Raw genomic sequence first — 11,661 nt, forward strand, 5'->3', positions numbered from 1 at the left:
GCTGCTTGCTGGCCAGGCAATCTTCCTGGTCTGTGTGCTGACGCTGTTGTTCCAGCCACCGGAGGAGCCCAGAGGCCTGCTGCCCTGCGTGTCTCATTGAAAAGCAGATGCAGACTGCCTTCCAAAGATGTCTAAGGCATGTGGAAGAGCAGAAAGGACAGGAGTTTTTTAAAATTTTATTCTGCTTTTAAAATGTTTATACGTATTTACTTTTTTGGATTGGTAATTCATGTACATGGCTCAAAACTAGAATAGTATAAAAAGGTATATAGTGAAAAGTCTCGCTCCTGTTCCTGTGCCCCATCTGTCCTTTTCCCCCACTCCAAATAGATAACTCTGTTGCTAGGTTTTTGTTTATCCCTCTAATGATGTTTTTATGCATAGACAGTCTAAAACAGGCATATACTCTTCTTTACTCCATTCTAGCATAAATGGTGCCATGCTACGCATACCTGCTGCACCTTGTTGGGTTTCCCCCTGACTTAACACTGTGTCTTGGAAACATTTCCTTATAAGTGTATAGAGAGCATTCTCATTTTTATTTTTATGGTTGCAGAGTTTTACATTGTATGAATGTACTGTAATTTAACTGGTTCACCTGATGGACAGTTAGGTTATTTCCAGTCTTTTGGTATTACAAATGACGGCATGGACCTTAAAAACAGACGTGCCGGGCTTCCCTGGTGGTGCAGTGGTTAAGGATCAGCCTGCCAATTCAGGGGACACGGGTTTGAGCCCTAGTCCGGGAAGATCCCACATGCCGCGAAGCAACTAAGCCAGTGCGCCACAGCTACTGAGCCTGCGCTCTAGAGCCCACGAGCCACAACTACTGAGCTCGCGTGCCACAACTACTGAAGCCTGCGCACCTAGAGTCTGTGCTCCACAACAAGAGAAGCCACCGCAATAAGAAGCCGCGCACCGCAACGAAGAGTAGCCCCTGCTCTCCGCAACTAGAGAAAGCCCGCGAGCAGCAACGAAGACCCGACACAGGCAAAACTAAATAAATAAATTAATTAATTTTAAAAAAGCAAAAAACCCAAAAAAACAGATGTGCCTTCAAATCCTAGTCTGATGCTTGATTTTAGGCCTTCAATGCCTCATCCATAAAATGGGAATTATTTTATATTTTTATTACCTGTCCCATAACATTATTGTGAAAGATTAAATAATATACAAAGAACTTGAGAGATAGTAGGTGCTCAGTGAAAAAATATACCTTGCAACTGGGCATATTAGAATTTAATCTTGAAAAGGAAGATACTTTGATTGTTCCTAATTAAATAATCACATAAATTTAAATACCTTTTTTCAGAACCAATGCACGTTTATTGTTTAAAAAAAATCCAGATGAGTAAAAAGAAGAAAATATAGATAGCCTATAATTGTACCATTGAAAAAAATTACTGCTAACTTTTGATCTGTCTTTCAAGTTATTTCTCTAACCAAATGTGCATATAATATAAAATTCTGAATGGAATGGTGCTGTACATGCTTTTTTGTTGCAATCATCTCTCCGTGTCATAAAATATTTTTCTCATTGTTTTAAATGACTGCCTAGTATGTCATCCTTTGGATTTACAATAATTTATTAAAAATTCTCTCTGGGTAGATATTTTTACACATAAATATTTAGTCTTTCTGGAATTAATGGTGATACATGGTATGAGGTAAGTAATCTAAATTATTATTTTTTTTTTTACAAATGGGTAGTTAGCAAATTGCCCAACCTCACATCCTTTACTGAACAAGCCACACTTACCCCACCAGTTTGAAATGCTATCTTAATCATATTCTGAATCCTTATATATGTATAGATGGATTTGACTTTAGACTTTATTCTATTCTGTGGATTGGCTTCTCTATTCTCATGCAGTAATCACAATTTCATTAACATACGCTTAAATATCTACTGGTATAAGTCCTTCATTACAGTTCTTTTTTTCAAGAATGTATTGGCCATTTTAATTTTCTTATTCTCTCAGAATGTTAGAATAATTTTTCCAGATTCTAGAAAAATGGAATTGGATGAAAAATTGAATTATATTTAATTTATACATCCCTTTGAGGATGTATTTGTTTCCTATGGCTGCTATAACAAATTACCACAGACTTTATGGCTTAACAACAACGATGAGAAATTAATTCTTATCGTTCTGGAGGCCAGAAGTCTGAAATCAGTGGCACTGAGTAGAACTGAAGGTGTCAACAATGCCACACTCCACCTGGACGCTCTAGGGGAGAATCCATTCATTGCTTCTTGTTTCTGGTGGCTGCTGGCCTTCCTTGACTTTGAAGATACTTTGATTGCTCCTAATTGAATAGAGTAATCACATAAATTTAAATACTTTTTTTTAGAACCAATGCATGTTTATTGTTTTAAAAAAAATCCAGGTAAGTAAAAAGAAGAAAATATAGATAGCTCATATTCGTACCACTGCAAAAAATTACTGCTAACTTTTGATCTGTCTTTCAAGTTATTTCTCTAACCAAATGTGCATATAACATAAAATTCTGCATCACCCTGATCTCTGTGGTCACATCATCCCCTCCTCAGTACGTGTCAAATCTCCCTCTGCCTCTGTGTCATAAGGGCACCTGCGATGGCATTTGGGGCTCACTTGGATAATCCAGAACAGTCCCCTCGTCTCAAAATCCTTAATTTAATCACATCTGCAAGGACAGTTTTTCCAAATAAGGTAACATTTACAAGTTCCAGAGACTAGGACGTGTATATCCTTTGAGGGCACCATTTCTCAGTTTACCACAGAGAAAAATTGACATCTTTATAATTGGGTTATTGTGATTTATAATAAAAAAATATATTTGTCTTCATCCCATTTCTAAAACCCTTGGAATTTTATTCTAAATGATAAGAGCAAAAAAGTGTCTTGTTATTCATAACAATCCCCTTTGAACCACACTGGAGTTTATATGTATTTGTTTTTTTTTTTTTTTAAAGATTTTTTTGATGTGGACCATTTTTAAAGTCTTTATTGAATTTGTTACAATATTGCTTCTGTTTTATGTTTTGGTTTTTTTTTTTTTTTTGGACTGTGAGGCATGCGGGATCTTAGCTCCCCGACCAGGGATCGAACCCACACCCCCTGCATTGGAAGGCGAAGTCTTAACCACTGGACTACTAGGAAAGTCCCCTGGAGTTTATGTTAATGAGGTGACTTTTGGAAAGCATCTAAGGATGAGGGCTGGTTGCCAGGGGAACCAACCACGTTATTAGAAGGTTGGAACTTTCAGTCCCACCCACCGGGAAGGGGAGAGGGGCTGGAGGTTGAGTCAATCAACAATGGCCAATGATTTAATCAGTCATACCTATGTAATGAAACCTCCATAAAAAGTCCAAAAGGATGAGATTTAGAGAGCTTCCAGTTTGCTTAATCAGAATGTATCTATTTGCCAGGAGGGTGGCATATGCCAAACTCCACGGGCACAGAAGTTTCTGTGTTCTGGACCCTTCCAAACCTTGCCCCATGCATCTCTTCATCTGACTGTTCATTAATATCCTTTGTAATAAATTAGTAATCTAGTAAGTAAATTGTTTTCCTGCATTCTGTGACCCACTGTAGCAAACTAATTGAACCCAAGGAGGGGGGTCATGAGAGCCTCCCAATTTATAGCTGGTCACTCAGAAGCACAGGTAACAACCTGGACTTGCAATTGGTGTCTGAAGTGGGAGACACCACCTCCAGGAAGATAGTGTCAGAATTGAGTTAAATTATAGTCAGTGTCCACTAAGAATTAGAGACGTATTTGGTGGTGTTGGAAACACATACATTGGAATAATATTTAATTTTTCCATGCAAATCAGAATGTTTCTCTAGTTATTCTTTTAAGTCTTTAGGTAATGTTTGATAGTTTTCTTCACATAGGCTCTACGTGTTTCTGAGGTTTTTTTTTTTTTACCATTATATTTTCTAACTATATTATTGGCATATAGAAAATCTGTCACTTTTGTGTATGTTTATTTTGTAGATATTTTGTAATTGGGATATACATAATCAAGAATTTGCCTATTAATGCTAGTGGTTTTTCAGAAATTTTTCTAATATTTTCAGGTAAAGTAGTATATCATCTGCAAATATTGACACTTTTGTCTTCTTTCAAATATCTTCTTTTTCTTGTCTTACTGCAGTGGCTAGAATTTCTAGAACAATGTTTTAAAATAGTGAGCATTCTTTCCTTGTTCTAGCCTTTAAAGGAATAACTCTAGAGTTACTCCATTGAGTATAATCAAACTATTGGTTTGCAAACTTTTACAAGACAATTCTATGATCTTTTAGTCATAAAAAAAGAGGTCTTCTGTCAATGCCTTTGCTTCTAGATTTGAAATTAATTAGATCAGTGCTAAACAAACAAACCCAACTAATTCACTCTTTCCTGCTTTGTTACTGAATTGTAACAAATTGTTACTTTTAGAGCTTAGACTAAAGCAAGAAGTGCCTACTCTGTAACCTACACTTTAGAGGGCCCCATATATCACAAACACATAAAATAATAAATTATTTAAAGAACTCACAGGAATCTTTGTCACTCAGGATCTTGTATTCAGTTCCAGCCCAGTCCCTCTCATAACCCTAAACACCTACTCTTATGACTAACTGTATTCAGGCCTTTGGAAACACTCTTCTCCATCTGTTAACCTGTGTCCTCAACACAAGAGGGGACTGCATCCAGATGCTATGAAGGTTGTGGGTTGTGTGCCTCTGTGTTGGAAGATTGCTTTGGGGTTCAGGGAAGATATGAGGAACAGACCACTTTATTACGAGAAAAAACAAATTAATTGTTGGATCCTTCTCAGATAGCAGGAGTATTAGTTTCCTATTGCAGCTGTAACGAATTACCACAAGTTTAATGGCTTAAAACAATACAAGTTTATTATCCTACAGTTCTGGAGATCAGAAGTCCTAAAACTGAGGTGTCAGCAGGTCTCGGTTCCTTCTGGAAGCTCTAGAGGAGAATCTGGTTCCTTGCCTTTTCTAGCTTCTAAAGGCCACTTGTATTTCTTGGCTTATGGCCCCATCCTCCATATTCAAAGCCAGTGATGTAGAATCTTCCAATCTATCTTTCTCTCTCTGACCTTCCTGCCTTCTCCTCATAAGGACCCTTGTGATTACATTGGGCCCACAAAGATAATCCCCCCACTCAGGATCCTTACCTTAGCCACACTTGTAAAGTTTCTCTTGCCGTAAAAGACAACATATTCACAAGTTCTGGGGATTAGGATAAGGCCTTCTCTACCATCAACGTACCATAGCAGAGATACAACAGATTCTTGCAAAATAAAGTTTGGTTTCCCAGTAGTGCAGATTATCAATTTTCTTCTTTGTGTTCTAGTTCATGGTTACAGACATAGTCATGACTTACCAAATATTCACAGCATTGCATATGACACCTTAGGAAATGAACTTTTGCAATATTAAAAGACTCATATTACTCTTAAATTTACATAAATGTATTTGTTACATGCATAATTCTTTGTAAAGTCAATATATATATATTCCTAGAATTATAAATAGTTCTGGTTTTATAGAAATACATCATTATGTTTAAACTTTTAAAAAATTAAGTAAAATTTTGAATTCATTTAAATAATTTTGACTTAAATGTTTGATATTAATTATAATTTATATTTTTCTTTTTAATTTTAATATTTTTCAATATCTTAGAATAAATATTTGTGAAAACATGAAAAATAATTTAATTTTTTTAATATTTTACATTAGTTTAAAATTTTATGAATTATTCAAATTTTATACACTTCAAATACATTTTAATTTTTAATCCTTAGGTCAGCACTATGCAACAGAAATATAACACAAGCTAAAAACATAACTTTAAATTTTCTGTAGCACATCTTAAAAAGTAAAAGATATAGGTGAAATTAATTTTAATAATATATTTTATTTAACACAATGTATCCAAAATATTATCATTTCAATATGTAATCAATACAAAAATTATCAATGAGATATTTTGCATTTCTTTTTTTTTTTTGTAATGAGTCTTCAAAATCCATGTGTATTTTACACTTACAACACATCTTTAGAGGTTTTGCCAAAATGAGTACAAGAAAAATAATTTTATGGAACGTATGATAATTTAAGAATTAAGATTCTGTTTATTACTTTATATTACCAGTCTATCAAAGTATGCTCCAATATATGTAAAAGTAATTAAATTCAGTTGACTTTGGTGAGACTTTCAATTGTATAAAACCATAGTTTCACTCATATTTTGCAATTTTGTTGTCATGAAGGTATGTGGCATATGGTATATGGGCCTCCATTTACATGCTTGTCCCGAGCCCCACACATGCTAGGGGTGGGCCTGATGACTTTGTCTCCACCGTGTGACCAGGTGCAATCGGAGGGGAGACTCTTTAGGCAACTTAGTAGAAGCCCTCTATGGTAGTGCTTACCACTGTGCTTTCTTATTCCTGAATATCTTCCCATGTTCCCTTTATGATTCTCCTTAACCTTTTCCCTTTCAATGAAATAAATATTGATATTATTGACTAAATAAATTCATGTAGGTTATTTTTGCTATCTATAAAGCCTTTCACATATATATCTACTTGATGTACAGTAAACCCCATGAGGTAGGAAATAGCAGATAAGGAAACAGGCTGAGAAAGATTAGGTGATGTGACCTAAGTTTAACAGTAACCAGGCCTTCTCATTGTAAGTTCTTGCTCTTTCTACTTCATTTTTTTGCTACTCTATATAAGGCTCTGTGCTAGGCCCTGGAAGATGCAGCCATGGGAAATCAACTCTTCTTGCCTCAGGATTACGCTTCATTAGGAGAGGTAAGACAAAACAAGATGAGTGGCTCTCAGGTACACATTGAGGGCTGTGATTCTTTAGAGAAGAAAAAGAAAATTCAACTATTTGGGAGAAAAAGTCTTCATGGAATAGGAAAGATCTGAGTTGGGCTTTGATTTGGACTGGGAGAAATAGGAGTTAGGAAAGCATGTTAAGTGGAACAAACAGTATGAGCAAAAAAAGAGAAAATAGTGGTTCAGTTTGGCTGAAGCTCAGGGCCTGTGTTGAGGAAAAGTAGAATATGTGGGAAAGGACAGGGCTGTTTTGATGAGGCCTTGGATGCCAGGTTTGGGATTCTGCATTTTATTCTGGTGATTGTTAGTGGTGAACCCCTGAAGACTTTGCAGATAAGAAAAAGGCATGCTGGGAGCTCTGCATTAAAAAGAGGAAAAGTCACAAGCATGGAAACCAGATAGATGGCTTTTTAGCAGTCCAGGAGAGACTCAGCCAGGGTGGAGGTGGGAATGAAAATAAAGAGACATCTGTGGGACACAGCCTGGCTGTACAATCTATAGAAACTGACCACGGATTGGCTATGGAAGGGCAGGGCCATGGGTAATGAGTCAAACAAAGCATACTTTTTATCCTGGGAAAGAGTGTTTATGCTCACACAAGCATTCAAGTCAGTAGGATAAGGTGGTCAGGAGGCATGAGGCAGGACGGGGTGGGAGTGATGGAAAGTTAGAGAATTGTTTTCTTGGACCATATTAATTGAGTTACTGTGGGACATCCAGGATAACTGGTCAGTTGTTGGAAAAATCAATTAATGTAAGCCAGGAGAGAGTTTTACACTGGGGGTAGGATTTCAGAGACTTTTGCACTGTGGTGGCATTGGACTTATGGGAGTGAAGGAAGGCATGCAGGAGAAAAGAAGAGGACCAAAGGAAAAAGCCTCAGGAAATGTCATCTTTAAGCACTGAGAGGAAGAAGAGGAGGAAGTGGGGAGGTGGAAAAGTAGCCAGGGAAAGGGGAGATCCTTTGTGAGTGATGAACCTGAAGACAGACACCAGGAGTCTTACCTTTTGTCCCCATATCCATTACTATGCCTGGCATACAACAGGCACGATTGAGTGAATAAACAAATGAATGAACCAGAATAGAGATAATATATCCTCACCCCACCCCCTGAAAAAGAGGAAAAAGGCTTTTCAGAAGAAGATGGTTAATAATATAAATGCTGCCGACAGGAAAAGAGTGATGTTGACTAATAAGAAGCCCTCAACTTTCTCACTCTTTTTCTCAAAGCTCAAGTGGTCACAGGAACATGGTCCAGGTGGGGCAGAGGGTGACCATAACGACCAGACAGGAGGGAACTCTCCTAGGGAAGAGTTGAACCCTAAGGACACTGCAGGGGCAAGGGAGATGTCAGAAAGGACACCAAATGAGGCCAGCTTGGTGCTTTCCCGCCCCCCTCCTCTCCTGCCTTCCTCTTTGGTTCATGTAGTTGCCAGTGTTTGGGTGTTAGGCCCATCCCTCTGAGTCAGGAAAGAATCATTTCTCATCCTTTGGCTGACTAAAGTGAGGGACCTGCTTTGGTTTCTTTTAATCCTGGACTTCCAGGGAGTGGGGGAGGCAGGGAACACACACGTGTAGAAACTGGCTTTACGTGAAGTGGGACACGTTGGTCCCTAAACTGTAACTGAAGGCATCCTCAGCCCTGTCTTCCTACATAACTATCTTTTACTGAATGTACAGAAAGCTTTTACCTCCAAAGTAGGGGCCTGGAAGTGCTTGAAGAGAGGCATCTTGTGATGCAATAAAACAGGATTTTAGCTAACCGTCCTCTCTCCTATTTGGGCCCCTGAACAGTCTAGCAACTTCCTATAAGTGTGTGAAAGGAGACAGAATGGGGTCACCACCGTAAGACTGGCCGGCCATCCACAGAGATTCCCCGTGGTGTCAACTCACCTCAGAGCTTAGTCTGACTGGCCCTCAGCCTTGCCTGGCTCAAGACCTGATTTATTAACACACGAAGAGTGGATCAGCTCTCTGGGGGCTGACTCATTAACCCAACTCTCAGACACTGATGATGCACAGGGATAATATTTTGACCTCCTAACCAACATATTTTTTTCTCTGTTTCCTGTTACCTTGTAACCCTCCCTCCCTTTGAGATGACTGCACCATGAGGCATCTTTCACCTCAATGTACGGCTGTAGAGCAGAATGCAGAGAGCAAAGACCGACTTAGATCAGTCTGAGTTAGTTTCTTCCCCTACCAGAAGATCAAGTTTTCCCAGACTGAGAATGCAGGGCCCCAGGCACCTGTGAGGGTCTGCACTTGCCCCCTGAGTATTCCCATGCCTGAGAGTGCAACAAAAAAATAGCAAATAAAAACCACCATAACAGGTTGAGAGAGAGCCTGCAGAAGAAAGGGAAAAGCATTTTTTCCTTCTTTTATGAAAAAGAGGTCCCACATTTTCATTTCAGACGGGGCCCCGCAAATATGTAGCTGAACCTGCTGGCAGATAAAGCATTCCTGAAGGAGTTAGCCAAAGCCTAAGAACATTCTGGGGGTTTTGTGGCTTAAGTAAGAATGTCAGTTAGCCCTGCCCAAATTTGGAACAATGTTGGGGCTATTTCAAGCCACGTGAAATGTCAACAACAGTGGTAAAGGACTATAAGCGAAGCAAATATGAAGTGACTGCACATGTGATAAAGAAACATAAATCAAACTTGCTAGAAGGTGTTTGTGGCTGTTCAGTTTCACCTGGAAGACGGAAAAGGTGGGTAGAAAAGGGTGTCTGGCTAGCTCCCCCTTGAAGCCAGAACTCAGCTTGTTTACCCTGATAATCTAGGATCAGATCTGAGGATGGAAACTTCAGAAAATCTTGATTTGAATAGAGAGTTGATCTCACACCGTCTTCAATATTAGGTGCCACCAAATTCTGGTTGTTGCCAATTTGTTACTGAACAATGGTATTATGTGTTTATTTTCATCCAGTCCCTAGGATAGTTGAACTTAACTTCAAATGGGTCTTCCTTTAAAAAAAAAAACAAAAAATCTTCAGATGTTTGTGTCCTTTTTTGAATTCCCCAGTCATATTCCTCATTTTATTTATTTGCAAGCACTTCCTACATATCGAAAATAACATATTGCTTATCATATATGTTGCAAATAAGTTTTCCCAGTTTGTCCATTTCTTTTAACTTTGTCCCTCTGGACTGTCTCCAAAGCACACCATCTGATGGGAATGAACGAGTTCACACTAACAGTAATACCAAAATCTCATTAATTCAAATTAATAATCACCTAATTTACCACTAATAATAATCAACATTTACTGAGCACGTACTAAGTGCTTCATGTGCCATTAATTCTCACAATTACTCTATAGGGTGGGTACTGTTGCTAGTTCCATTTTATAGATGAAGAAACAGGTAAGAGAGAACAAGTAATTTGTGATTACACAGCCTTAATAAGGGATGGAATATGGGTCTTGCTATCTGTCTGACACCCATCCCAGGTTCCAACCATGCACTGGCCAGTACAGTAGCCATATGTGGCTACTGAGCACTTGAAATGTGGCCAGCCTAATTTTGAAGCCCAAGTATGAAAGAATGGGAGAGATCTCATGATTAATTTTTAAATTGATTATATGTTGAAATAATAATTTTTAATACATTGGGCTAAGTAAAATGTTTTACTGCTTAAAAAATTTTTTTTGATGTGGCTACTAGAAAATTTTATTTTATTTTATATTTATTTTTTTTGGCCACGCCACATGGCTTGCAGGATCTTAGTTCCCTGACCAGGGATCGAACCCGCACCCTCAGCAGTGAAAGCGCAGAGTCCTAACCACTGGACTGCCAGGGAATTCCCTATTTTATCTTATTTTTTTAATTGTTTTCCTCTTTTTTCTATTTTTAGAAAATTTTAAATATGAATCACTTTATATTTTTATTGACAGGACAGTTCTAACCATTTTCCTCTGCTGCCATCCTTCACTTGGGTGAAGAGTCTTTGTGGTCCCTTGAGTCTTTTCCAGTCACATCACATCGTTGGCTTTTTTTTTTTTCGATGGTGTAAACAACAAACTTTTATTTCTCACAGTTTTGGAGACTGAGAAATCCAAGATCAAGGTGCTAGCAGATTTACTGTCTAGTGACAACCCTCTTCCTGGCTTGCAGATGGCGAACCATCTTCTTGCTATGTCCTCAGGTGAAGGAAAGGGAGCCTGTTGTTGACTTTTAAAAAATTTGTTGTTAACTTAAAACCTCCAGGGTTTTGAGGGTTTTTTTAAATGTCTGCCTTTTATTTATTTATTTTTAAAACATGAATTAAAATCATCCTAGGACCTCACTTTCTTGAATATTCTTAGTCTCCTCTACTCTTTCTTATATATGATTTCTCCTATGACCAGGTTTTTCATCCTCGTTATCCACATCTGGATATTCTCCAGTGTATGGCTTTGTCCCCCTCAAACCCACAAAGAGGGAACACGGGCAATTGCAGATACCCCACCAAGGTGATGGATGCCCTAAATTCACAGAGACTAATTAGAACGGTGGTTGCCAGGGGCTGGAGGACTTACTGTTTAATGGGTACATAGTTTCAGTTTGGGATGATGGAAGAGTACTGGAGATGGACAGTGGCGACGGTTGCGCATCCATGTGAATGTACTTAGTGTCACTGAACCGTACACTGAAATTTGGTTAAAATGGTAAATTTCAGGTTATGTACATTTTACCGCAAAAAAATAAAATAAAATAAAAAGTAAAAGGAATGAGGGGCTTCCCTGGTGGCGCAGTGGTTAAGAACCCGCCTGCCAATGCAGGGCACACGGGTTCGAGCTCTGGTCTGGGAAGATGCCACATGCCACGGA

General features: G+C 38.4%; 1 long non-coding RNA gene across 1 annotated transcript in view; it reads right to left on the reverse strand.

Annotated features, from left to right (window-relative positions):
- The window catches only part of LOC309611685, a 732,894-nt gene extending 732,158 nt beyond the window's left edge, over positions 1–736 (reverse strand). The window contains exon 1 of the long non-coding RNA XR_014234673.1: positions 668–736. This is a non-coding gene — a long non-coding RNA (uncharacterized lncRNA). The remainder of the gene's footprint in view (positions 1–667) is intronic.
- Between the last annotated feature and the right edge of the window lie 10,925 nt (positions 737–11,661).

The sequence above is a fragment of the Balaenoptera borealis genome (genome assembly GCF_965194805.1).
Source record: "Balaenoptera borealis genome assembly, chromosome: 15".
Lineage (NCBI taxonomy): Eukaryota > Metazoa > Chordata > Mammalia > Artiodactyla > Balaenopteridae > Balaenoptera > Balaenoptera borealis.